The sequence below is a fragment of the Haemaphysalis longicornis genome, unplaced genomic scaffold, assembly GCF_048455015.1.
Source record: "Haemaphysalis longicornis isolate Haplotype H1 unplaced genomic scaffold, Haemaphysalis longicornis Haplotype H1 scaffold_8, whole genome shotgun sequence".
Lineage (NCBI taxonomy): Eukaryota > Metazoa > Arthropoda > Arachnida > Ixodida > Ixodidae > Haemaphysalis > Haemaphysalis longicornis.
Window position 1 is genome coordinate 142550404 of NW_027526445.1, and position 26626 is coordinate 142577029.

Here is a 26626-nt window from a genome sequence, read left to right on the forward strand (position 1 = left end):
GTAGAGAGTACGATATGTAATGCGACTGGCCAGTAGGGCTTAGACAAGACGGCTGGTGTCTGGTTCTTTTAAGCCATGGTGCCGGGAGCAGATTCTTCTATGGTAGCTGACTGGCTGTGAATTGTCAGAGAATCAACGCCCTAGAGCCGTTTACGTGCACTATCATGCCAATAATACAGAGTGAGGCCACGTTTTGAACGGGTGAGGAATCCATCGTAAAAGACAGGTCAGGGGTGGGGTTTCGGGAAAGCCTCGGGTGCGGGATCGAAGAACGAGTGTGGTCTCCAGGGAATCCAGTGTTTGTCCAGAACCTAAAATTGACACCATATAAAGCGTGCTGAAGGTTGGGGGTGGCAGAAAAGTCGGCTGGGTGTAGAAAAAGTTCCATGGTAAAGGGGCACTGACGAAAAATTTTGCATCTTGGTTTTTTGTTGCGGTAAGTAGCTAATCACCTACTCATCACGAGTGGGAAACTCATTTTCTTCAGCGTGCGACGGTTGTTTAATTAGAGACGTTTTAATGCGGCCAGTCGCAGTTTCGGTTTTAGCGGGTGCCGTGAAACGTGAAATTTTGTGTACGCAAATTCTGTCCGCGTGACCGCAGGATATCACAGAGCAGAGCTGCCGTTTCACTGCAAATCCGCGTCGCCGGCAGTTTCTGCGAATGCGCCTACCTTATAATTTCGTCAGCCGCTTGATTAAAAAGCGACCGTTGACGTGACGCAGGGGCTGCGGCTGCACATTGCGGTAGCTGCTAGAGAACCCCTTGAGACGGTTAATTTAGAGACGCGCGCTGAGCAGCTGACCGGTCTGCCTACAGGTCCACATACACAAGTGTTTGTTAGTACTGCGGCGGATACACGATTGCCACTCTTCGATTGCAGCGGCGAAGATGACAATTTTTAATGCAACCCGCCATCGCATCATCAATCCTTTTCTCACACGTGCTGTGTTATTTGGAACTTCCGTTCAACTTTGCGCGTAGGTACCAAGTTATCGGTCGAGCTAATTGCGCCGCCTGTACCACTTCGCGGACATGGTCGTCGGCTGCTCAGCAAACGTGCGGCTCGCTAAGCGCGCTTTTGGTGTCCAGAGTAATAAAAAACAATGAAATTAGACCGCCTTGAAACGCTGTAAAACCTAAAGTGGTAACTAGATTTTACGCTATGGCGCGTTCACGCGTCCCCAGGCGCGTGTTGGAGACGGCGCGCCTGGCGAAGCATGACGCGTTCGGCAAGCTCTGGCTATGTCAGATATTTTTACACACGCCGGAAGTTGCTTCCTCGGCAGCACCCAATCAAACGACGCTGCCGCGGGCTTACGCTCCTTCTGTCTCTCAGCCGCAATGGCCGCCCTCAGCAAGTTGTTGGCGATGGCGGTAAACAACGAAAAATTGATCTCTTGTGTGGCCAGCTGGACGTCCTTGTGGCTGGCCACGCACAGGGACCACAAGAACCGACAAGTGAAAGATGCCTTGTGGAAGGAAGTGTGCGAAATAATGTTTCCGGGAAAGGTCAGCAAAGGTACGTACGGCGCGTCTCCGCCGGCTTGACAGGTTGTGTTGATAGCAGCGGCTGATATTTCATTTCATCGACACCGAGTGCATCACTGCGCTACGAAAGCGGTGTAAATTATTGAGAAACAAGTTTCGAAGGCTGTTCGTCCTAGCCCAGAAAAATAAAAAAAAGCGACATGGGCACCGAAGACGCCGACGACTCCGACACCCAAGATGACGACGACGATGACGGGAACCGGCCAGCCGGCAGTGCAGTGCAGCCGGCTTCGTGGCCGTTCTACGAGCAGCTGCTGTTCCTCTGCGACACCATGACCACCCGAAAGTAAGTTTATTGACCGTTTTATTGGCATTACGATCTAGCGAAAGAGAAAAGCTCGCGTATTTTTCCCGTCGAATAAAGTAGCCTGTGATTGTGATCCTTGCGGGAATGTTGGGGAAAGTCGCTGATACGCCACATAATTTTACACGAAATGCGACGAGTCAAGGTTAGAACGCAGAAAGAGTGCTTATTGCGTATGTGTATTTCTGTCCTGTACACACCCAATGTGCATACTTTTGCACCGTGCCCCGCGTTCTCGCACCAGGATGGAGTCTTGATTGAAAGCTAGAAATTGCTTGCAACAGTACCAAAACCGCATCTGTAATGTGCGGTGTAATGTAAGGTTTAAACTAGGGGTGCTCTAAAAGTGGAAACCTATAGTAATTAAAAATTATGTTAAGCTGAAGCCAACAAAATTGTGCATTTTATTGCTTTCAGTGATTGGTGGGACCGCACATTGGAGAACTTCATTGGAGAAGCAGTTTTGTCAAGATGCAGAAGTGATTCCCTGGCAGTTCTTGGAACCACCTAGGAAGTCTACACTACTGAGATGTACGAGTGATGCCAAAAGTGCCCAAACCCGGTTGCATACAGTCATCCTGGACACCTTTCAGACACATGTAGAAGATGCAAACAGGGGGCTGATCTTGCACATACAGGTTATTTCAGTGAACACTTTCAAAAATTCCTGAAGGTGGGCTTTTCAAGAAAAATAGGACTTCTCTTAAGAAACAAGCTGTCACGTTCGGAGGACGTCAGCAGTTATGAGAAAAATGTGAATTACATAGTTAATAATAAAATTGTCTATGGAACTTTTTAATTAGCGAAGTTTGGCGGTTATTGCCAATTGCGAGTTTGTAGCCACGGAGACGACGATAACCGATCAGTTTTTAGAGCAACGGAAAAGACACTGTACAGCCATGTAACCCGTACAAATCAAGTATTTTGCCAGCATGAAACCGAAACGCAGCGCACATGGTGCACCAGCAGTCTAGTCAAAATGCAACATCCGCTGATGACGTATTGCAGTGACTGTGTCGCCCAATTCAAGAAGGCTCTGGTGATTCCCCACGCTAGGGAATCAGCTGATATAAACGCCTTCGCCTCCTGTATATTTTCAATGATCAACGGTCACCTTATACCACGTCTAGCGTTATATTTTCTTTCGTTGGTAGGCGCAAGAAAAAGGCTAGCCATCGCCCACGGCGCGGTCGCCAGTTTCAGGAGCCGTAGTGGGTGTTGGCGACAGTTTTGCTTTTCTTTTTTTTATTGCCTTGACCATATCTGAAGTGGCTACCAGACGTGAAAAATTTGAAACGTCACCATCCGTTCATTTTTTTCGTTAGGTTTATCTGCTGTTCGTGTATAATCGCTGCGTGTTAGAAAGCGCGTCAGACAAAGGAAACGTTTGTTTGCTGGGTGAGGAAGGTTTTCGTGGCTGTGGCCGCATGCTGAGGCTTCCTAGCTACGGTATATTGCCCTTACATTTCGAATTGGCCGCCACATTCATTGAAACACGTCACCAGCGGACGTTGCGTTCGCTCAAGACTTCCAGCGCTCCTCGAGCGCCGAGTTTCGTTTTCGAGCAAAAAACAACGGCAGGTTTCCTCGCGTCCAGGGCTTTAAACACCGACTTTTTCGTTGTTTTAAAATATAATGTGAAATCATCTTCTCCGGGGCTACAAAATTACCGTTTACAATAGCCACCAAAAATCCGCTAATTAAGAAGTTAATTAGGAGAGTTTAATTACCCACCTAAATAATGTGCACGCCCTTCATACTACCTGGCGTCCGCCGCAGCTAGCAGTCTCATTCTGAAGAGGGTTTCTTTTTTTCTCGAAGATCCTATTTTTAAGAATTTTTGAAAGTGTTCCCTGAAACACCCTGTATATTATGGGAATGGCTTCAAGCTATCTCTTAGAACCACATAATTATTAGTGAGGAGCAGTGGGAGACTGCTCCTCAGCTCAGATCCCGCGGATCAGCTCTGGGACATTCAGTTAGCTGAAGACGCTGCTAGGACCCAAAGGCACATGGCTGACATCTAGGATGGAAGGCTAGCCCTCCTAAACTGGACAAATAAATGTTCTTTCCCTCTCCCCCCTTTTAATGAAAAACAAAACAATTATAATTGTTTTCGCACGCACTATGCTGTAGTGTAACAAGCAAGCATTTGTTAACAATGGCAATGTTGGCATGTTTGAGTTGCATTAACGATCGCCTGCGTAAACACACTAACTTGCTCCAAGGGTCTGCCGGCAGCCGGAAGTTGAAAAAGGAACTCAGAATGGCATGCGCGATCCATGAGTCTTTCTGTATAACACAGTGCAGCAACGAGTGTGCTAGTACACATACACTATGGTAGTGTAAGAATCATACATTTATTAACAGTGGGAATGTTTTTATTGCTGTCTACTAGAATATTTTGCCATGTTTCAGGGCAAACATTGGCTCTTTTTTACACACCTATACACCAATACATACACCTTCATTTTTGCTGTGCAGGACTTCTGGCAACTTCGAGCCACAGAATAAGCAGAAAAAGCAGGATGCCCGGCAAGTGGGACGTCAGAGGACGGCAGAAAGCCTATTTAGAGAAATGTCTCATAGCCAATTTGAGAGCATCGAATTTGATTAGACGGACGACCACGCTGATCTGTACCCAGCGCCGGTGGGGTGGGTTGAGTGTGCCCCGTTGCTACCTAAACCAGCATCTCCATCGCTTGAGTCAACACAGTCATCAAGTGATTCGGCACCATCAGCGCTGGGAACTGTGTCATCGCTTGGGTTGGCGGGAACGTCACTGCAAAGCCAGGGGTCCGGCGTTGCCAGCATGTCTGCGATGCAACCACCTAAAAAAAGAAAAAGGAAAGACGACGAGTAAAGTTTGTTGATAGAGCATCTTGGAAAATTAACAAACAGTCTAGAGGAACAGGACGACCATCATCATTTTGCGTTGTCGCTCGTGAGGGAAATGAGAGAAGTAAAAGAGGAACACCACTTGGACATGCGCATGAAGATTATTGAAGTGATCAGACAATTTAAAGTAGCTGAAGTGTGGTGCCTCTTGTTTATTTAGAGCTGACAAAACGTAGGAATACAGAACGAGGCATGTTGACTTGAGTGGTGCTACACGAGTGGGCCAATATTAGATGGGTAAACATGATTCAAAGTGTCTTTGCGATTAAAGAAGAAGTTTACCTTCGGAAAAGTGGGTGCAGCCCCTGCTCTTGCAGGCGCTTGAGAGCCCCTTTTTTGGAGACCCCTGGCTGTTGCCACTGCCAAGGCACCTCTCCAGCGCTGCTGCAAAAATAGGCAGAGAAGAGGGCCCTGGCATCTGCAGCATCTGAACCGAAGTTCCTTGACTGCCTCCCTTGAAGTGGGAAATAGCAGGGGTCCACGTGCTGCCGCCCCGACGCCTGCTGATTGGCTTGCCTCCATTCTCCTGCGACCACATTCCCGAATTTTTCTTCGTGGTCCCAGAACTGCTGGGATTATTCGTTCAGGACGGACAAGAAATTGTGGAGAACGCACGCCGCTTTCACCACCAAATCCACATTGTTGGGTAGGAGTGGGATTGTTCTCAGCAGAATGCGCCACCTGGCTGCCGTGATGCCAAATTCATTCTCTGCACACCTCCTGGTAAAACGAAATAACAATAGTGCGAAATAGGTTTCAGAAGAAGCAACCTTTTAAAACCAATCCTGTAGATGGTAACTGTAACCAATCCTGTAACTGCAGCTACAAGAACACCAACGTAAAATGATTACATGCTAGTACCGACTAACTTTGGTCAGCCCATTTAGCGGCAAAGTAACACACACATGGTAAAGCGACACAAACACATTTGGTGTCGAACCCTCGATTAATCTTTTCACTCGCACTGATCATCTGTTAGACAAACTTGTTTCCTTTCTTGATCCCGTTAATGTACGGCTGCATCATAATGACTACACAGCATTTATTGTCGGAGAAAAAATGTCAGAACATTTTTGTACTGGCTGTCATGTTTTCTCTCCATCCGTGGCTATGTGGCCAGACCTCTTGCATTCCAATCGATACTATTGTGTAGTGCACATGTGCACCAGTTGCCCTTGCATCTACTGTCACATACTAAGCTTTATTATTTGATTTTTGATACATGTTAAGATATCCGCTCAGCACACGTATATAACGAACTCCAAAAGGTTGCTTGTCTCATGTGTTCCATTAGTCTTATGCCCACTTTTGTGCTTGCTTACAGTGTGTTGCGCTATGGCATTCGCAGTTTTTATTTCTGTATTGCCGTCTAGAAATACGCCAATTGAAATCTGCACTTATGTTTGTAATGCATAGCTTACCACAAGCCGCATAAGCTGCTATGCATGCCTGATTTTTCTTTGCTATTCAGACACACAGTACTGCTGCTGAAAATATTTTTCATACCGAGTTTGTACTAAGTATGGTGGGCTCTACCGAGAGTTTGAACTAAGTATTGTGAGCTGTACGTTGTGCACTTTTTCTACCTCTTCTGTTTTTAGCTGTTTTCCCTCTGAATTGTTTTTTCTCAGCAGCCGTGTACTGAAATTAAGAGCAGCTGTTTTAGAGCTGTGGCTGACTATATGCTTTTGAATGTGGTCTCTGGTACCTTTTAAAAACTGTCTCATTTTCGTGTTCATTGTTTTTATTTGCTTCATGTTTATTTCCCTTTATTAATGTCACAACGTCAAGCGTGTAATAAATGTTATTTCAAATTTTTTTTCTTTTTGTGTGAAATTAAGTGCGGCAAGCTCAGCATACCCAAAGAAATGGCCTGATATCATACCGTGCTCGGCTGGGCCTGTAATGGAAGACTCTTCGTTCGCCTTCCAGGTGATTAGCTGGGAAGGGGCGAATAAAGTCTCTACGCAGCTGAAACGCCTCATCCCCAACGAAAGCGTAAGGGGCAACTGTGGTTGTGCCTGGGAGCTGCCAAAGTGAGGGTATGTCCAGCTGCCCCTTGCTGAGGGCCTTCCCGAACTCTGTATTTTTGAAAACGCCGCCGTCGCTCTGGCGGCTCTCAGCACCCACGTCCACCAACACGAACTTGCAGGTGCTGTCCACCTCAGCAATGAGGACTATCGAGAAAGTGCCCTGCAACAAAAGGCATAAGACACAACATTACCACATGGAAACAGTACGTATAGGTGGGATCTACAGTAATAAGCGATTACAGTAAAGGCTCACTAATTTGAACCACAAGGGGACGCCGTCTCAGTTCAAATCAATGAAAGTTCGAACTAACAAAGTTGAATAACAACAGTACACAATGATAGAAAAGCAGTAAGACATGTAAATAATTTATTTCTTGAAAAAAAACTCAGAAATTGCTGCCTGCCTGTTGCCCTACAAGCCGACGGCGACCACTTTTTGTTCTAACTAGCGGATAGGGCGGCAGGCCTCGTTCTAGAGTTTTTAAAATAAAGAAGAGAGGGGCGGTATTCCATCCGACCATTAGATTCAAGTCGCGATGCTGCAGTGTCCTACTCCTATTTGTCGTCACTGGCGTCGACGGGTTTTGTTTCTGCACTAAGAAATGCTGTCATCTGTCAGCGTGCCACAAAGCACTTCTCTAGGGTCCAAGCCGTTGAAATCCACAATGAAGTCATCTTCGAAAGCGTGCACCATAGGGGGTTTGAATGGGTTTACCCTATTTTACCTTCTCTCTCCGTTTTTCCCTACATTCGAAAGGCCACCCACCATTGTGTGTAGGCAGCTGGTGCGTTAATGTGGCCGTACCTAAAAGCGTGAGGGTTCCCGCTAATTGGTAATCTATTAGCAACACAGCGCAAAAAAGACCAAGGACGAAACGGAGACGACGAACAAGCGTACCACATGCACCAAGCCGCCAGCTCGGAGGCACAAATTCAAATTATTCGTGAGGGAGCCGACTCTAGTCTGAATTAAGGGCTCTTTTTATACATAGGCTTCTATCAGAGCTCCTATGGGCTACATCGTACAGTTCAAATTACCCATAAATTTGAATTTTTGAAGTTTGAATCAACGAGCTTTCACTGTACAATTAAGTATGACAAAACTGACTGAAATCACCTACGCTTTCATATATTCATCTTTACCTGCTCATTTTCACAGATTTCTGGGATGTACAGTGATAACATCTAATTTATCTGTGAATGCTCTGAGGGACACCACTGTTGAAATGAAATTTCAAATCAAGCACTCACTTAAACTGTCATAACACACCCCTGCCAGGGCATTAGCAAAATATTGCTCTTGCAAAATGACACTGTAATAAAACTCACACTTTATACAACTCGAGCCTCATTTCTTTTTTGGTGAGCCATTGCTTGGCGCATCATGCCTAGACCAGGGGGCTGTACACCTTCATTTTGACAAATGGAGAGCTCACCCCTCTCCCTATGCTTTATGGAGCCCCTGTGCACTACTGACAACTGGTGCATGCTAAAAACATTTGGCACCGCGGGGTCGAGCTCCAGACGTGACCGAATACTTTAAATAAAAACGTACTTAAAGAAAGGGACGAAGACTTTTAGGCAACTTCCTGCATTGCTCAGTATGCAAGCCTACTGAAACAAAAATACCTTGGGTATCCCTTTTACCACTGCAATTTTTAGCGTCACTTCTTTCCATAATTGTCACAGTATTGCTATTGGCATCACGTTCCTACAAATAGGTGCTGCACAATGGCTGTCTACGCAGCTATACCACACATCCCCTGGGTGACATGGGCACACTACTTCTCCCACACCACTCCTTCCTGTTTCAGTGTACGGCCATTTTTAAGGTCGAATAATGGTCAAAAGGTGCATAAATGGCCAGAATGACTTACCTTGTAATTGAAGTAGGCAGTACCAGATTTTGGGGGGCAAGTTATGGCGACGTGTTTCCATCAACTGCCCCCAAACACTTTGGGAACTGCCAACGCGTGGTGAAGTCCTGAGCGATCTTGGCCCACTCAGCCTTGGTTGGGGCCTGGAATAAATTCAAAACAACGAGCGACAAACATGTTGGCTGAACGTTACCCATTTTTACCTCAATATGTTTGCACGGTGCAATGCGAAAGAAACGACTCATTCACTTTTCTTTTCGCATATATCCATTGAATTCTGCAACAAATTCTATTAACGGAGTACTGACACAAAATGTTCGTGTTACGTTTTTTTCGCTGCTATGCGTGCCTACTAGCCCACTAATAATAGAATGACAGACGGTCGAGCGCAGCGTAAACTTTCCTTTACGGCGTTGTTTATTTCTGTCAGTTTCGGTTTCGACAAAACGAACGCCGAGTGGCCGCCATGACAGGAGGTATCCCGTGACGTCACCGTTATTGCTGTATCGCTGCCGCTCTTTCGATGCTCTTTGAATATTTGCCGCCGAATGCCACCAGTGGACCATCAAGAACTCGGAGCTGCACTACCGATTGTGCCTCCAGAATTGCGCGCTGTTGTGTGTGGGCAGTGACGATAGCTATGTTGTAGATGTGCTGTCGGCTATCAGTATCCTGCCTGATGCTTGGAAGCCAATGACACAGGACACAATCCGTAACTGCTTTCGGCTTGTGGGATTTGTGGTTGGCAGTGAGGACGAGGATAGTGACACAGTCCAGAACCCCATAGCTAGGATGCCACCTGCCGCAGCATCCGACACTTTCGATGACCTCCGTGCTAGCAGTATGGGATGTTGGAGTGGCTACGTTTGAAGATTTCACCCACATCGATAGTGCGTTCTTCGGTGTGCTGAAATAGATGATGGCAAAATCTTACGCCAGGTACTCAAACCGGCGCAGGATGACAGTAACTCCGATGATAAAGTCTGTTAAAGAATTGTTTGCTCCGCATATATATATGAAGTGCAGCATTCACTGAAAGGAAATTTGCTGCAGGGATGTGATGTTCCTTACCTTCATAAAGTGGTCCTTGAGACGAGCCCAAATTGCTCTGCAGGTCAGGTGGATGCTGGTGCCGGCAGTATCGACACCGACACGGTAGGCCAATGTCACACTGCAAATGTCCTGCCCTGAAGCCAGGTAGCTGCAACACAGAGAAAAAGTAGTTTCTCATAGAATTCACCATGCATGGCCAGCACAACTGCAGCAAAAGCGTTTTATAATATTCAACAATAGTTTAATGCCTTGTTTGCGCCGAGATATGCATCTATGACCTGTCCAATGAAATGTTTATGCCCTCGCATCAGCATCAGAACGCAGCTTGTACCAACCTCAAGGTTATGGCAAGCATTTCGCCTGGCTCCAGGGGCTCCCTGATGTAGTGTTGCCGCGTTAAATCAGCGGTAACAAAGCCCAGAAGCTTGTCGAACAGCTGGGGCGTAATGCGGCAAAACTTATAAAAAAATTGGTTGTCGCCCTCGCCCATTCGACGCATCTCTAGAGAGAAAGTATAATGTTAAAGTTGAACATAACCATTCTAAATAATTGTCGAAAGGGCCGTGAAAAGGTTGGATAATTGAAAACGTGAGTAGTGCCAGAATGACTCCTTTCCAACTCAAGGAAACTTGCGGCACACAAGAGTAAACTTGAAAACCACACACTTGTCAACAGAGTTGTCAACAGTGGGATGCTTAGTTTATGCAACCAATGCGCGGACAACGAAGGAGAAGCGAGATCTTATAACGTGCGCTCCCGTGCACACCCTGTGCTTAGAAAACAGACAACAATTTCAGTTGTGACTAGCGCACTTAGCTAACCATGCCTACAATAACAGGGCTCAGCATTATTCACTGTGAACGAGCAGCAAGTTACTCACGGCTGGGGTACAGGCCTTTTTGTATGCGCGCAAAGGAGACAGGCCGCACGCAGCAACGCGGCTCTCTTCTTCGCTGCCGTCTTCGGATAACTGTCTTAGCTACTCGCGTAGCCAGCAGCAACAGATGGCTGCGAGTTAGCTTAGCGACCATTTCTCCACGACAAATCAGGATAAACGGCAGCGGACGATGGAAGAGCGCGACACGAAACACGCGAGCGAATCCGACAGCGAACGTACCACCCACCAGTTCGGCTGGTGTGCTCGGCTCATGACTAGGCTCGGCTGCAGTGTGTACTTGACGTCGCGTTGACCCAGCTGCGGCGGCTGCGTATATCAGATGGGTCAAAGAAACAGTCGCTTTTTTTACGTCTCGGAATAAAAAAGGAAAGCTTTTATTCGTTTAAATATCCATTTTGCGAGCTGTAAGTATGGCACATTTGTGTCCGCATTCAGGCGATTCCGGTCAGTGTGGTCTAGGCGGTCTCTTAGCATTCAACCCAGCGTCCGGGCTAATTGTGACTCATGCGGCATATTCTCCCCTGGTAAGCCTGGGGAAACGTTACTGCGTTGTTGTTGCCCTAGCAACGCCAACGCCATGTTGGCCGTGAAGGCGTTATAATTTTTGTGGCAACAATGCGAGGGCGCGCAGCTTACGTGGGGGAGAGGAAACGCTCTCCCCTCACATGCCGGTTGAATTTCTTCCCCCCTCTCAGTGTCCCCTTATCCCCCCCCCCGGCAACCGCCACCGCCACCCTGCTGCCTCCAACGGGCAAGCCTCCCTCCGACGGCACGAAGCCAAGCCGGTTGAGCAGTAACAAGCCCAGCTTGAACATCACTTGAACACTTTATTCGCGTTACGTGCACGAACGCGACGTGCGGCGAGAAATACCGATGACCAATACAACACAGACATGGTTGCCTGTCGTCAAGCTCAGCACACGCACGACACAAGTTCTATCCTTCAGCTCAGCTTCACGTACGGCGTACGAACGACGTTCTCACCTTTTGCTAACAGCACTCAAAGAGAATTCGCGTTACGATTCATCCTAGTGTTCTTGGCGTCCCTTTTGCAGCACCGTAATGTCCGAGGGAGCACATACGAGGAATTGACCATTACATGAGACGCGCGTCAGCCTCGCTGCTCGCCGTGCGGAAGCAGCAACTGCGGTGACCGTTATCGCGCATGCGCGCCCCCAGTCGCGCCGGAGAGAAGCGGAAAGAAAAAGGAAGTGAGTAAAATACGATTCCGTTATTCATGACGAACCGAGCTTGGACTCTCGGCAACCTTGACCGGGAGATCACGCTATCCGTTCATTAATGGGTGCACGTATTATGGGTGCACGGAGAATTCATGGGTGCACATAATAATGCCCTTGACCCACAACTTTCGCTTCCTATTCCATTAGGCTTCCCACGGTCTGATGCAACCGTTCCCTGTTGTCTCTGGCCAGCAGCCGCATTCACAAATGCTTACACCGGTTTCATCAGAATGACAGCCAGTAAGGCATGTTAACCCTGTGACGCACTGGAGACAATTTTGCATGTTCAATGCGAGTGCACACGTTTTTTTAACAAAAAGGCAGCTCTGCTCAAATCTATGGAAGATAGAATCTCGGCGGACATTCTCTGAGGAGAAGATTCTAGGCCCCTGGCGCACGCGATCTACACACAAGGTGACAAAAACGCTCTTACGCTTCTTACGAACGACGGACTTGTAAAGAGAATGAGAACATCCCCCTCGCGAGGGGCACGATCAAATGCAGAGCATTTCCGCTCTTCTATTCCAGCGTACACATTGTCGATGAAGTCGATGGTGAAACGTGAAACGTGCCGTGAACCACTTGCCGCGGCTATGACGCGACGTGGAGCGGCTATGACGCAACGTGGCGCGGCTATGACGCAACACAATCCACTTTTTTCCAATCCAATCCAAATCCAAACCAATCCAATCCAAGTCAAGCCAAGCCAAGCCAATCGAATCCAATCCAATGCCTTTCGCTAGAGAGTGTTATAGCGCCGAAATCGCGCCACCACACGAACGCGTGATGTTGACGTCACGATCACGCCACAGATGTTAGCGACCGGAGCGCGCGCGAACGACATATGTGGTTTAAGCGCGAACCGACCGCGGTGAGAGAGCGCGATGCGAGTGCATCAGCAGCTTCTTGATGTAGTTTGAATGAGTCAAGGATATAAGGCGCGTTCGTAGCCTCCCATTCTGTGTCGGCTTTGTGGTGCATTGGGTAGAGCACCATGTACATTGCGTTCCGCCCGCACGTTCGAGGGCATGGAGGAAGAAAAAGTTAGGAGACGGCGCTACCGGACAAACGTGAAGCCTATACATAAAAAGTAAAATCGAAGTCGGCCCAGGCGTCACTGCACCACGTGACCCCATCGCACCGCCGCCGCGAGCTCTTCAATTTCGTCTGCTCTAAACTACTCTGCTGCCCGTTGTCGCGAAGCCTGATATATGTTGGTTTTTTTACCACGGCTTTTGTCTCTCACACATACGCGGCACTCCTGCCCGCACGCGGGCATGAGATCACCGAGCAGACAAATGGAGGAAGGACGGGGAAAAGCTACCGCCAACCAAACACGAGAGAAGCGCCGGAGCCAGAGACCGCCGCCGCCGCCGGCCCACCCGTCCATGGAGGTCACGTGCTGGGCCGACTTCGGCGGCTTGAGAAAGAGAAACGGCGGAGGGAGCGGCTTCAACGGAGCTGGGCTTGCGAAGGCTAGCTGCGTGACGTCATGCCGTCTCCTAACTTTTTCTTCCTCCATGGTCGAGGGATCGAAACCAGGCGCCGGATAGTATTTTTTTTATATAGTGTAGGGGGACGGGTGCGGACAACGACGGTGCGGACTACGACTACGTACGTCAACGCGGGTGACATCGTGAGTTACTGAAATGCTCTGCATTTTAAAAAAAATGAGAGGAGGAGTGTTTCCCCAGCGCCATTGCCTCTAGGCCGCAATAATAGAACCGAAACTATGGTTCGCGCGCCCTTCATGTATTTGCTCGCCCTCCTCCTTGACACGCACCTTGGGGAACGTGAGCGCGCGAGCGGGTATAATCGAGCGCGCAGGCGCGTGCAAGTGGTTAGCGCATAAGTCGCGATAGGCTGCCCGATGAGCCAACGAAATCCCTGCGCCTCCGCCGCCACCGATCGGATCGTTCGTTGCTCGAGAGCAGAAGCTCCGACCTCCGAGTGTAACAACGAGTCAGCGAAAAACACCAGCCCTGGGGAAACGGCCAACACAAACACGTGACCTGCTTGGATGTTGTTCATTTACTCCAAATCCTGGGGTTGACGATTGCGCCAGCTCCTCCGCTGGCTGCTCGGTCGCGTATGGCACACCATAAAATGCATTTTAATTATATGGAGGCTGTATTTGCCGCTGATATTTTCCAGATGTAAGCATATTCACACAAATGTATCTCCGAAGTTATCTCGCCCTGAAAATTTGGGGCAGTACCTCTTTAAATAGGAGATGGGAGATCACAGAACAGGTCTGGTGGTGTTCCTTTTGGCGCAGTGAGGAAAGCGTCCGACTGGACGGGGAAATTACGGAGGGTGGCAGTGCGGTTCTTGAGAAAGGCCCGAACGAAATTGTATGTGGCCGCGCAGCGACAGCACATGTCGTCTCATATTTTGAAGCCCAAAAAATTGACTTTGCAGTTGTTTGTGACCCGTATGTTCGAGGAAAACTAGTCCCGCAGATTCCTCCCCGGTGGTTTAAATTCCACCATGGTCAAACCCCGCGGTGCATGGTTGTTTCTCCTAACCCATATTTGGACATCTTCCCTGTTCATGTGTCATCATTCATGGTCGCCCTTGTGTTGAGTGCGCCGGACATTTCTATACTTTTGATAGGAGTGTACGCCGCTCCATCAGTGGCTCTGGATTATATCCTCACGTCTTTAACGTCAATATTAGACAGTCAAAATTATGAAAATGTGGTCATTGCGGGTGATTTTAATGCGAGAAACTCGTTGTGGGGTGGTGATGTGGTGAACACACGGGGGCAGCAGTTGGCGCAGTTCATAAGCTCGCGGCAGCTGCGGATCCTGAATGACCCGAATTCTCTGTCTACGTTTGTCACCGACTACACAGAAACATGGATTGACGTCACGTTGACTGCTGGACCAGTCTGGTCTTCTGGAGTTTTCTGGACAGTTCGGGACACCCCGACCCTGTCGGATCACCGTTTCATCGTCTTTGGTATAAAAGACGTTCCAATTGAGCGAAAGAAGCGGTTAACCAAAGCTTCCGAGTCTCGTCTAGTCGAGGAATTGCTACAGGATCCCTGGTTCCACACTGTATCTTCTACTGGTATGGCATCTCCGGAGAGTCTGGATGGCATCGTCAATGTGTTTTATGCGAAAGTCGACTGCCTGAGGAAGCGATTGGAGCGGCTGCCAAAACGTCATAGGGGAAATGCTTGGTGGACCGATGATTTGGCTCGGGAACGCTCGTCTGTGAGAGCAATGCGTCGGAGGTACCAGATGTGTCGTGATCTCCTCCTCCGTGCTGATCTCAAATTTTGGTATTACAAGGTACTCGCTGAGTACAAAAGGCACATCGAGGTAGCAAAAGATGAAGCCGTAAGGAGAAGGTGCACCGCAGCCTCCCGTAGGAATTTATTTGGAATTCCCTTCAAAATTGCTTTTCAAAAGTTTTCGCCTCCTCCCGTTCTGCCCCCGCTTCACTCATCTGACATCTCATCTACTTCCTCCACTTTACAATCGGCAGCGTTACTGCTAAGAACTCTTCTGCCAACTGATGATTCTGAAGGCGATACCCTTGCCCATCGGGCTATGAGGACGCTGATACGCCGGACAGCATACGCGCAAACAACTACGGATTACGAATTCACTATGAACGAACTCCGACTGGCTGCTAGGAATTTAAATTTAAATTCCGCGCCTGGACCTGATGGTATTACGACCAGTATGTTGGCCCTTCTTGTTGGGCATGCTTCCCCGTTTTTGCTGTCCGTGTTTAATGCGTGCCTATGCCTCGGCCATTTCCCGTCGGTCTGGAAAGAAGCGAGGGTTATTTTTCTTCTGAAACCGAACCGCCCGCCGCATGACCCCTCTTCATACCGCACCATTTGCATTTCATCTCTCCTCGGTAAATTACTGGAACGCATGCTGAACGGTCGACTTTACTTCTTCCTGCACACGTCCAGCCTACTGCACGAACATCAGTATGGATTCACTCAGGGACAGAGTGCAACATCGGCGCTGCACAATCTGCGCTTGCATCTCCAGGCTTGCCGTGAAGAGGGATCGTTGGCTCTGCTCATTTCATTGGACTTTAAAGGAGCGTTTGACTCAATTTGGCACCCTTTCTTGCTTTACTTCCTGCGAGCCCACCGCTTCTTACATGGAAGGTCGGTGCACTACAGAAGTCATGCGGGGAGTGTGCGTGTCCAGACAACGATGGGCAGCCCCCAGGGCTCACCTTTGAGCCCGCTATTGTGGAACATCGCGATTCATGACCTACTGCGCCTTCCTGTACCACCTAATGTGCATATTCAGGCCTACGCTGACGATACAGTAGTCGTAATCAAGGGAGGTACACGGCGGGCGCTTGAGAATCTCGCCAACGAGACTCTAGAGAAAATATTAAAATGGACGGGTGCTGCGAAGTTAAAATTGAACCCAACCAAGTGTACATGTCTGCTGGTATCGAGAGGACAGAGAGGTGCACAGCGGAAGCCGACCATTAAGCTGTGCGGCACGACTTTGCGGCAAGTCACTGAGATGAAGCTCTTGGGTGTGGTGTTAGATAGCCACTTGACCTTTGTTGCCCACACGAATCATTTGCGGAACCGCATTGAGAAGATGTCCGCCGCCCTCATCGGTTTTGCGCGTCTTCATTCCTTTCTGGACCGCAGTCACCTTCGCCTTCTTTACCACAGAGCAATTCTGCCGACTGTAACTTATGCTGCAGCGGCATGGTGGAGCGATCATCAGCACCATTTGTTAAAAGCTAAAATTCACTCCTTGATGCGTTCGTCACTGTTTGTGGTCACCGGAGCTTACACCACAACTAGAACCGCGGCGCTGGAAGTATTGGCAAACTCCCTTCCGCTGTCGATCGTCTTGGACATCGAGACAGGTCTTTTCGACTTGTTCCACCGGCGGCAGTCCACTGAGCTGCATGGAACACGCATTTTCTCGGGCGAGGTGGAACATCCTCTTCTCTGGACCTGCTGTCATCCCGCTCTACGCTTGGCGATTCCACACCGCAGGATAGACTGCCGTACAGCTGAGAAGATAAAGTTGAGCCCTGGTTTACATGCGTACACAGACGGCTCTTTTACCACGACATCTGCCGGTGCAGCGTTCGTTGTGCTCAGCTCGTCTGATGAGGTTTTGGTGACGCAAAGGTTTCGAATTTTGCCACCGACCAGCTCTTATGGCGCAGAAGCTATTGCCTTACACTGTTTGTTCCTCTACCTCAACAACAACAAGCCCTCCTGTCCCGTTTTCATTTATTCTGACTGTCTGTCTTTGCTTTTGGCTTTAGGAGATCCTTTCAACCCCTCGGAAACTGTTCATGAAATTCAAGTAAACTATCAATCACTGGCTTCTTCCGTTCCAGTCTCCCTCTTCCACGTTCCCAGCCACTCCGGTGTGTGGGGCAACGAGCTCGCCGATCTCGTCGCTACAAGTGCGGAAACTAGGGGTGCAGAAGTGGAGGGGCGTACTTCGAAGCGAATCGTAAGAGCACGGCTCTTGAAGGTAGGTCGGCTGGAGTGGCAACGTAGGTGGAGCTCCGACAACACAGACACTGAGTTGTTTCGATGGGTACCAAGTGTTCTGGGCATACCGCCATTCTTTCCTCCGCCCCGGAGACTCGCCCAACTTTTAACCGGACATGGACGGTTTCCCCATTATGTCTACCGGGTGGATCTGCTGCGTAACAATACGTGCTTCTGCGGACTCAGTGCTCCTTCCATCAGCCACTATCTTCTGGATTGGGCAAAAACAGTTCCCTTTGTGTCCAGATTAAGTCGCCTCGTTCGCTTCCCACTGGAACCTCCTTATTTGCGTCAGGCACTGGACAACGCTGAAGCGGTGAAAATTTTAATAGGACTGGTGGAGTTTGTCGGTAACAGCATGCCGGACATTTCGCGACAGTGAATTTGGCATCTAGTAGCCGATACCTGTTGGCTCTGCACATGACATCTGCCTTCCCCTACGACCTTTTGGGCGACGCCTGAAGGTAAAGACATGTGAAGAAGACGGAACTGAAATTCTACAGCTTCTGGGACCTTCGTGGAGTCAACTGTGTCTGTACAGTCATCCGCTGCGTAATTCTTCCTGACGCTGCTCCTTTGTGCTGTGCTCCTGCTGCCGTGTGTTCAAACAGTACGTGCCGTTCGCGATTAGACAGTGGTGTTACCGTGCATTCGGATGGGCACGGCAGGATTGGTGACCCGCTCGTGTCCTAGTGCAATGTCTTAAGATGTCTTAGGATTTTAGGGTGGTGTACGCTCACGTTTCGTACGCGTGTGGACGGGCCAGTGGACATGCGTGGCCGTGCGGGTACCAACTGGCCGAACTGCTATGAACTGGCCGAAAGTGTACCAATATCCGGGTGTATTTAATTTTGCATTCTACAAATTGGCTTTTACTACAAAAAGTATGTTTGGGTTATAACCCCGGTTCATTTATTTTTGATTGGCTGCAAACCTGCCATAGCGTTGCTGGAGCGGGTGTTGTTCCCCAGGTTATTTTTTTTATTTTTGGGAGGGGGGGAACATGGAAAAAGAATTGGAAGAATTGGCCGCCCTGCAATTGGTTGTTTGGTGGCCTTACTGGATTTCCGCATGTGTGATATTATCAAAGCCTCCTTGCACATCGAATGCAAGTATGGGACTGGGTGCGTTCAGCCTACATTTTCAGTGATTCACTCTTTAACATATAAAAGCACATCTTCGGTATACGTACAGTGAACTAGAAATATCTCGAAACGCGAAGGGGAGCACTGTTCAGTGTAACGGCTAAAGCAAACCGCGTCTGCCGCTGCCAGGGGAGCAACTGCGGCCTTTTTCGGTGGCGCCACCGATGAATTCGTAGTTTCTTGAGGCGCTTTCCAGTTGTTACCACTGTCGATGTTTTATATGCTATAGCAAATAACCCTGATAGAAAACAAAATCCTGCATTTCTTGTCCCTATACATCGCTAGGAACGTTTTGTTGTTTGTCTCTACCGTTTGACCCATCGGGCGCTTGCTGAGTGCCGTCTGCTAGCAGCGCAAACAATTTGATCGGATGTTCGATGTATTGCCGGAGGGTTATCAGACTGTTTATGGTTGAGGCCTTGCGTTTTCAGTGTTTTCTACACTTTCGTGACGTTCTGCTACAGCAGCAAAAAGGGTGAAGTCTCCCAGAAAATACTTCTCGCGAGTGCTATCGCTTAGCCTTCAGACACTCCGGGTAGTAGCGATAACAAAACGAACGAAAGACACTAATTACTTTGCTCCGGGTTGCCAAAGCCTTGATTTAGGTCTCTCTTTTGTAGGAATCTTTTTTTCGCAGCTCCCTTGGACGATGAACTTCGAAAGAAGTGGGAACAAAATATAGGCAAACCTCTGACCGTATCGGTTGCCGTTTGTGAACGCCACTTTCAACCCAAATGCATATAGCGGGATTATATCTATGTATTAAATGGTTCTGAAGTTTGACCTGCACGCGGGAACCCGTAATTTGCTTCAGTGTACCGTACCTACAGTGTTGCCGGATGGCGCATCCTCTGTCCAGAGGGATACCGAATACGCAAGAAAAAGCCCGGCAACCACAAGAGTTTCGGCAGTAAGCAAGAAGCCTCGGCAAGGCACAAGTTCCGATAAGAATTAGTGCGCCTGCCACACCACGATATTTCTCTCTCTGCGCAAAACGCACTAAATGAAGCCGCAGGTTAAACTAGGTTTGGAGCCTTCACAATTACCCTTCTTCAAGGAGTAAGGAGTCATTTAAATCTCTTCAAATAATACGCAGCCCAAATGCAAACAAATTGTGGCTATATAGTTCATTCACGGGTGCTAGTTGACACGTCACACGGGAATACTTAATATATTTTGCTTCCGTAAAGGCAAGTACAAACGCAGGTGCAAATCGGAACTTCAATTACAGTAAATATAAGAACAGTATTAGGTCCACTCTTAAAGAAATATGCATGGCGGTGGTCCGCCGACAACGCATCGGACGTATACGCTCGTACTTCCTAGGATACCAGCAGACGACACCAAACAGATCGATTATACGATTGAAACTTTGACATCCATCTGAATGCAGCCATACGGCTACAAAGGAAAGATATGCAGCTTCCCCAGAAACTTCGCAGTTAAAGAAAAATTCGTCCTGGACCAAGACGAATTCTTCTTTAAATTCGAGATTTCTGGGGGAGCTGTAAAGCTTTCCTTTGTAGCGGTTGGCTGCATTCATGTGGATGTCAAGCTTTCCTTCGCTGAAACTTACTTCACCTAGGGATTTGCCTTAAATCTGGTCGAGATCGATTATAGCCGCTTAACAACGGAGCTGTTTGATGTAGGCCATTACGAAACTCCGCCACTAAAACCGGACCGCACCTGCACCCCCCAACATTGGATCGTGCGGACGGTGGTGCTGCCGTGGCCATCGTACGCACTACGCAAAAAACCTACTTATTATGCAAAATGGCAATTTCACGGTATGCTTTTATTTTAATGGTGAATAATTCGTTATTTGTAGATTTGTAGAGTATTAATTGCTTTCTTGATTTGCTGCTTGTTACGTTGTGATTGTTTTTGCGTCTATGCACATGCCTCCCGGCGATTTAAACATGGCCGCGTCTGCAGCAACCCGGAGTTTAGTTCTAACTGAAGCACAAAATTTATTCTTCCCTCGGCCTAAAGCAAATTTTGGGCCAAAACGGATCTATTAGGTCATCATCTAACCATAAATAAACATTTTACGCGTGCTGAAAACTCTCACAGCAAATTTCGAACTTTGTGGCCTCCCGAAAACATCATACGATGCGCACCGGGCGAGAATACGCTCTTATGGCTGTTGGGTCGCATCACGGCACGAGAAAAAAAGGCTTTCTTCTTTTAATAAAACAAAATCTTGACTTATTTTAACATTACAGGCTTGTTTAATGCAATTTGCCGAGAACGTACACGTGCAAAGACGAGAGCTCTGGATTGAACCTTGAAGACCGGATAGAGATTCACGAGACCGCGACTTGTCGAAGAGTGGGGCTGTGCCGAACAGAGGTGCAGCGGCGAAAGACGTTGTGTATTTCACTTTATGGCCAACAGAAATTGCCATTGGAAGGAAAATCCAAAGTAGTGGACCAATCGTAGGGCAACGTTTTGATGCATGGGGCCTATGTTGAGTTTCGCACCTCCTATATCGAGCGCGTCTGGTTTCCCAACTACCCAAGCAGGCCGGATTTGCAAGAAAAAGTTCCTAGCAAGGTACGGGGATATCAATGGTGAGAAGCGTCATCATCATGGTCATCAGCCTCACTACGCGCAGTGGCGGACCAAGTTATCTCCCATTGATCTTCAATTATACCGGTCGTGTGCTAACTACAACGAATTTGCCCCCGCAAACTACTCGATCTCATCTGCCCAGCTCACTTTCTAACGCCCCTTGCCACGCTTGCCTTCTATTGGGATACACCCTGTGACCCTTAACCATTTGTGCCCTAGTGGTGTCAGTTAACGCCATTACATAAAAGTTCCTCTAGCGCAAAGAGAACGAAACCAAAACTGATACTTTTCTGGGGAATTGTTCTCCAATAAAGTGTATTGCGAAAGATTTCAATTTTGTTTCATTTTAGTGGAAGTGGACGCTACAAAGAAGGAGGAGGTCCGGTGAAAACCAAATTACGACACCGAGACTGAAAAAATGGCTGTCCAAGTTTTGTTCCGAAGCTTGTAAATCTATAAATACATGCACTACGAAACTCTTTTTTTTTCGGTTTCATGTAGTCATAAGGTTTTCAAAAATATGCACAAGTATTGTTTCTGCTGAACATAAAATTGTTAATTGCCAGATGTCCTAAATATTTGTCTCATTAATAAACCTTAAATGCGAACATCGAGCTGCATATTTTGTTTGTGGGCTTTTGGGACACTAAAAGTAAAAAAACACAGAGAAAATATTGTTTTGCTTCAAATAAAAAAAATCAGGGCTGAAAGATTTTATCGGAAAGGTTTTCTTTCCTTCGCATTACATGCCCGGCCCACGCCCATTTCTTCCTAATTTTTACTAATATGTCTTTAAAGCGCAATGGTTCCCTGACCCACTCTGCTCTCTTCTTGTCCTTTAATGTTACACCTATTATATCCCGTTGCATTCCTTGCTGAGTCATCCTCAAATTGAGTTGAATACTTTCAGTGACCTTCAAGTTTCTGCCCCGTAAATAAGTAGCGGTAAGATGCAGCTGCCATACACTTTGTTCTTCAGCTACCATTCATTATCTTAGAATGCAGCCTAATGCACTCAACCCTATTCTTATCCATCTAATTATCTCTTCCTCATGGTTGGGATCCGGGTCACTACTTTGCCTAAGTATATATGCTCGCCTGTCATTTTCCCTGCCTGGCCATTTATCTGAAACCACTGTGCTCTCCCCAGGCTATTGAGCATTGCTTTAGCTTTCTACGTATAATTTCAGGCCCGAGATTCTTCTCTGCTTGTCCAGTGCGGTAATCAAGCTTTGCAGTTTGTCCATCGAGTTACTTGGCAAGGCAACGTCATCAGCAAATCTGAGGTTACTCAAGTATTCTCCATTAATCCTTATGCCGAACTGTTCCATATCCAATGTTCTGAATACCTCTTGTAAACATGCTGTGAATAACATTAGAGAAATTGTGTCTCCTTGTCTGCCTCCCTTCCTTAGAGGTATTTGACTGCTCTCTTTTCGAAGGACTGGTGTAGCTGCGGACTCATTATGTGTATCCTGTAGTATTTTTACGTAATTCTCGTCTACACCCAGATTCCGCAGTGCCTGCATGACTGTTCAAGTTTCGACCGAGTCAAAGGCTTTCTCATAATAAATAAGACTATATATAGGGATAAAGGGTATGTACTCTAACACGTCGAAACAGCTGCATTCATAACCACTACCGACAGCCTTAAGTACAGCGACTGCAACACCGGCGCCTCTGGAAGAGGGCGCATTAGTGCCACCGCGTGTTTTCTACACAGAAGAGCACGCCCATTCCTTGCCGCTCAAACCATTTGATCATACTGGTTCACTACAAGTATACTGGTCTGCTCGAAACCCAAACATGGTGTGGAGATAGAGCTCATTGCCCTCTAGGAATGCAGTAAGTCGGGAGGGAACGAGCTGGTCGAAGGTTTACCTGCGCATGAGGAGAGGAAAATACGGCGAACACTGTCGATGAAAATTGGTCTGTGCGGCTTCGGGATGAGGGTGATGTCGGCATGGCACCACTAAGGAGGAGGGGGTGCTGGCTGAGCAGTTCTTGTTGAAGAGAGCAAGGATGGAGTTGAGGGTGTCTTCGTCGAGATTTCGTTCAATCTTGTTGGTTATTCCATTTTTCCAGGTGTGGTATTAAACGTAATGCGCGCGTAGGACTGCTGCAATTCTTGAATCATGAAGGGTCATCAAGCGTAGCGTTCGCAGTACCCATGTTGTCGTCGGATGGGGGAGGTGGCGGGGTTTGCGAGGTACCGGAAAACTTCATCCGTAGGGTGTCTTGAAGGTGGGCAAGGGCATGGATATGTTATGAATCCCATGTTGAATGTGGTGATACGTATCACTCTTGGAGGGTTTTGAGCCCAGCAGACTTCTCAGAATTCACCATACCCGCTTGGTGCTAAGCGCACCCTGCAGCTCTTCGCCAAAGAGCGCCAATTTTGAGTTGGTGGGTTTGAGCGTATTCCGCGGCATACTGGGTGATTTCAGCGATACGGCGCTTTGGCGTGGGACTGTGCTTGCGCGTCTTCCAGCGGTTTACTAAGCCTCGTCGTGCTACCCATAAATGTGCAAGATGGGCGTCCACAGAAAGATTGGCTGTAGTGAAGGGGATAACGGTTGTGTACTTCAGTACCGGGGATAGGAGCTGCGATATCCATTCGTCGAGATTCTTGAATCATCACGCAGGGAAGGGGATACTTAGGAAAAGAGGACCAAATGCTGAGTAGCGTGAGCGATTTTACCCTTGAATGTAAGACCGCGAGGAGTAGGGCTACGATGTGGCCGTGGCTCTCCAAAGTATCGGGAAGTCTCTGCCACTCGAAATGAGGGGCATTTCGAGCGAAAGTGAGGTGCGGGTAGGTGTCGCGTGAAGCACTGTTTCCTCCACCGTCTGGAGGGCTAAGGTATTGCACAGCTTGAATGCGTGGTGTGGAGTTGCGTGAAGAAGAGCAATGCCTTTCCTAATGGCTTGGGAGGCGTTGAAATCCACAACCAGGAGGAGGGCGTTGGAGCCGGCTTTTTGTGTTGCCATCATGGCGAAGGGCTGTATAAGCTTAAACGGTGTTGCGGGGGACTTTACACGTTGAGGATGAACAAGCCCTGGTAAGTTGAAAGAATCTTGACGAATGAATGAGGAAATATGATGCTGTTGCGCCAGGAATGTTTTAGGGAGAAACACAGGTGTATGACGAGAGGGATCCTCGGGGCAGCATTCGAAGGCACGAAGCATTGATTTTGGCGTTTCGGTTTACTGGAGGGCAATAATATCCGGAAGAGATTGGCATATGTAGTGATCGAGCTGCGGTTTTTAGCTGTTAAACGACGGGCAGTTCCATTAAGAAATGGTAATTGCAGAGGGGTCAGTCGTCATTCGGTGGGAGGGTGTGGTGGCGGCTGTGTGGGGATCGGGATGCGGAGATATTGTTATGCGGCGGTATATGACACGAACAGTGTAGTAATGAAGCGATGTATCTAAATAATAGGAAGAAGTATTCGCATTCGGCCACAACAGAGCCCGGGCTGGCTGCGCCCCGCACGTGGCTTCTCGCTTGTTGTAATCGTCCTTGGTCGTGGGCCATGGTGCCAAGGGGATTATCGACGAGGTCTCGTCACAGTATCTTCAGCTTCTTTGGCTATGTAGTACGGTCACCTTTGAAGGCGTCAAGGCAGAGGAAGATAGCCTGAGTAAGGTTGGACTGGCTCTCCTGTTCTAGGGCGGTAATGCGCTGGGTGAGGGGGTCAGTGAGCCGAATGAGAGTCTGGATAGTGTAGGTAAATCTTATTGAGAGTAACCAAGGCATTGGTGATGTCGTTTTCCGCGAGTGACGTGACTTTAATCAAACATTTTCGTCAAAGAGGGCTTCCGCTGCTTCGTCAGAGATGGAGGGGATGTGGGGAGGCAGTCTCGATAGGAGGTAGTACTTTCGGGACTTGTTGGGGGACGTGGTTAGCCGCTTCTAGGGCTTCGATAGGTTGGAATATGGCGGCGCTTTGTTGTTTCATTTCGGTTAGAAGTTATTCTATTGTGGGCGGGCATGGTGGGAATGTGGTTGTAGAGGGTACTGCATGTTACGTGGGGAGATTAGGGAATCAGCTGCCGCAGGAGACCGCGAGACATCTGACAAGCTCACCTGTGGGTGGGTGAGCTGGTCAGCTGACCGGCTGACCCGCGCCCCGAGCACCAGCTGACCGATCACCAGCTTATGATCAGCACTGATCACCACCAATTACCGTCTCACCAGCTAAACGTGACGAGCTCATCGATACTGAAGAGGCGGTTTGTCCCAAGTGGCTGGAGCAAGGCTTTTTGACTGGGGGTGCTGGTAACCGTTTATTAGGTAGTATTTGCTGGCGGCGGCATGTGGTAGGTTGCACAGTTTGCACTGGGCATCACAAAGTTGGAATGCAGGAGGTTGCTCAGTCCTCAAGTGGGGCATTTAGGGCAGCCGGGATACGTGTAGACATCAGTGGCCGACGTCACCACACCGTTGGAAAACTTGTACAGTTTGTTGGAATGGGTGGCGATGGTACGGCAGGCTGCCGACTTTCTCGTAGAAGGGCTGCTGAAGGTTGATCGATTTATTGTGGTTGTTTGACGCGCCGATGCAACGCAGGCGATGAGGTGCGCCGTAGTAGAGGTCTCCGCATTAATTTTGGTCACGTGGGGATCTTTAACGTGCGCCGAAATGTCGTACACACGGGCGTTTTTGCTTTTCGCCTCCATCTGAAAAGCCGCTGCTGCGGCCCACCTGGGCGGGTGGCTCGTGAGGCCCTGGAAGGTTAGGAGTGCCGATATGGTTCGGCCCATACGGCCAGCATGTACGAGCTGAGGCTTGTTTGCTTGTGGGAGGTCGGTGAGAGCTTCAGTTGTTGTATCCGGGTGCAATCCGCGAATGACTCCCCGGAGAGTTTCGGGGGTTGGTGCAGGTACGTCGCGATTTCATATTCTACTCCATCGTTTTGCACGCATGTATTCTAGCTCAGTGATGGCATGACTAGGGTTGGGTTCACTTTCGACGACTAAATTTAAGGACCTCTGTATTTGAATAACGATGGGGTGGTAAGATTTCTGCTTTAGAATCGGAGTTGCTCTTACGAATCTTTGGAGAACGTGGGGGGAAATCGCAGGTTTAGGCCGCGAGGTTTAGCGGGGTCGTCAAAAGCCGGTGTAATTGTCTTTTGGCAACTGTAGTTGAGGGGCGCAGCGGGTGTTGGCGCCAGTGGTAGGTAAAACAGAGGGCTCACACGACTGCAGCCGTAACGGTGCCTTGGCGTTGCGCGGTAACTTCAAAGGAGCTCGAAGCGCGAGTAGACGAAAATGGTCCAGGCTTCTTCAGCAGGATAGTGCGGCCATTCAGTTTGTCGAATTCGATGGCCTCTTGGCCCTAAGAGCTAGGCGCTGGAAGGGGGGTGGCTCTGCGCCAGACCGCATGTCCGGAGGCAAAATATGGAACTTTGGCGTCGAAGGCTTAGCAGAAGCGGAGTAGCCGTGAAATCCAGAGTCCGATAATTATGGAGAGAGAGATTCTCCGAAGGCACTTTATGTACCGAAATGTACTAGATAACGTAACACGCATG

The 26626-nt window shown here is 48.5% G+C and overlaps 2 pseudogenes; one reads left to right on the forward strand and one right to left on the reverse strand.

Moving 5' to 3' along the window:
* The first annotated feature begins 1691 nt into the window (after positions 1 to 1691).
* On the forward strand, positions 1692 to 4913 carry LOC144148503 (uncharacterized; annotated as a pseudogene).
* A 118-nt stretch (positions 4914 to 5031) lies between these two features.
* Positions 5032 to 25856, reverse strand: LOC144148504 (uncharacterized; annotated as a pseudogene).
* Between the last annotated feature and the right edge of the window lie 770 nt (positions 25857 to 26626).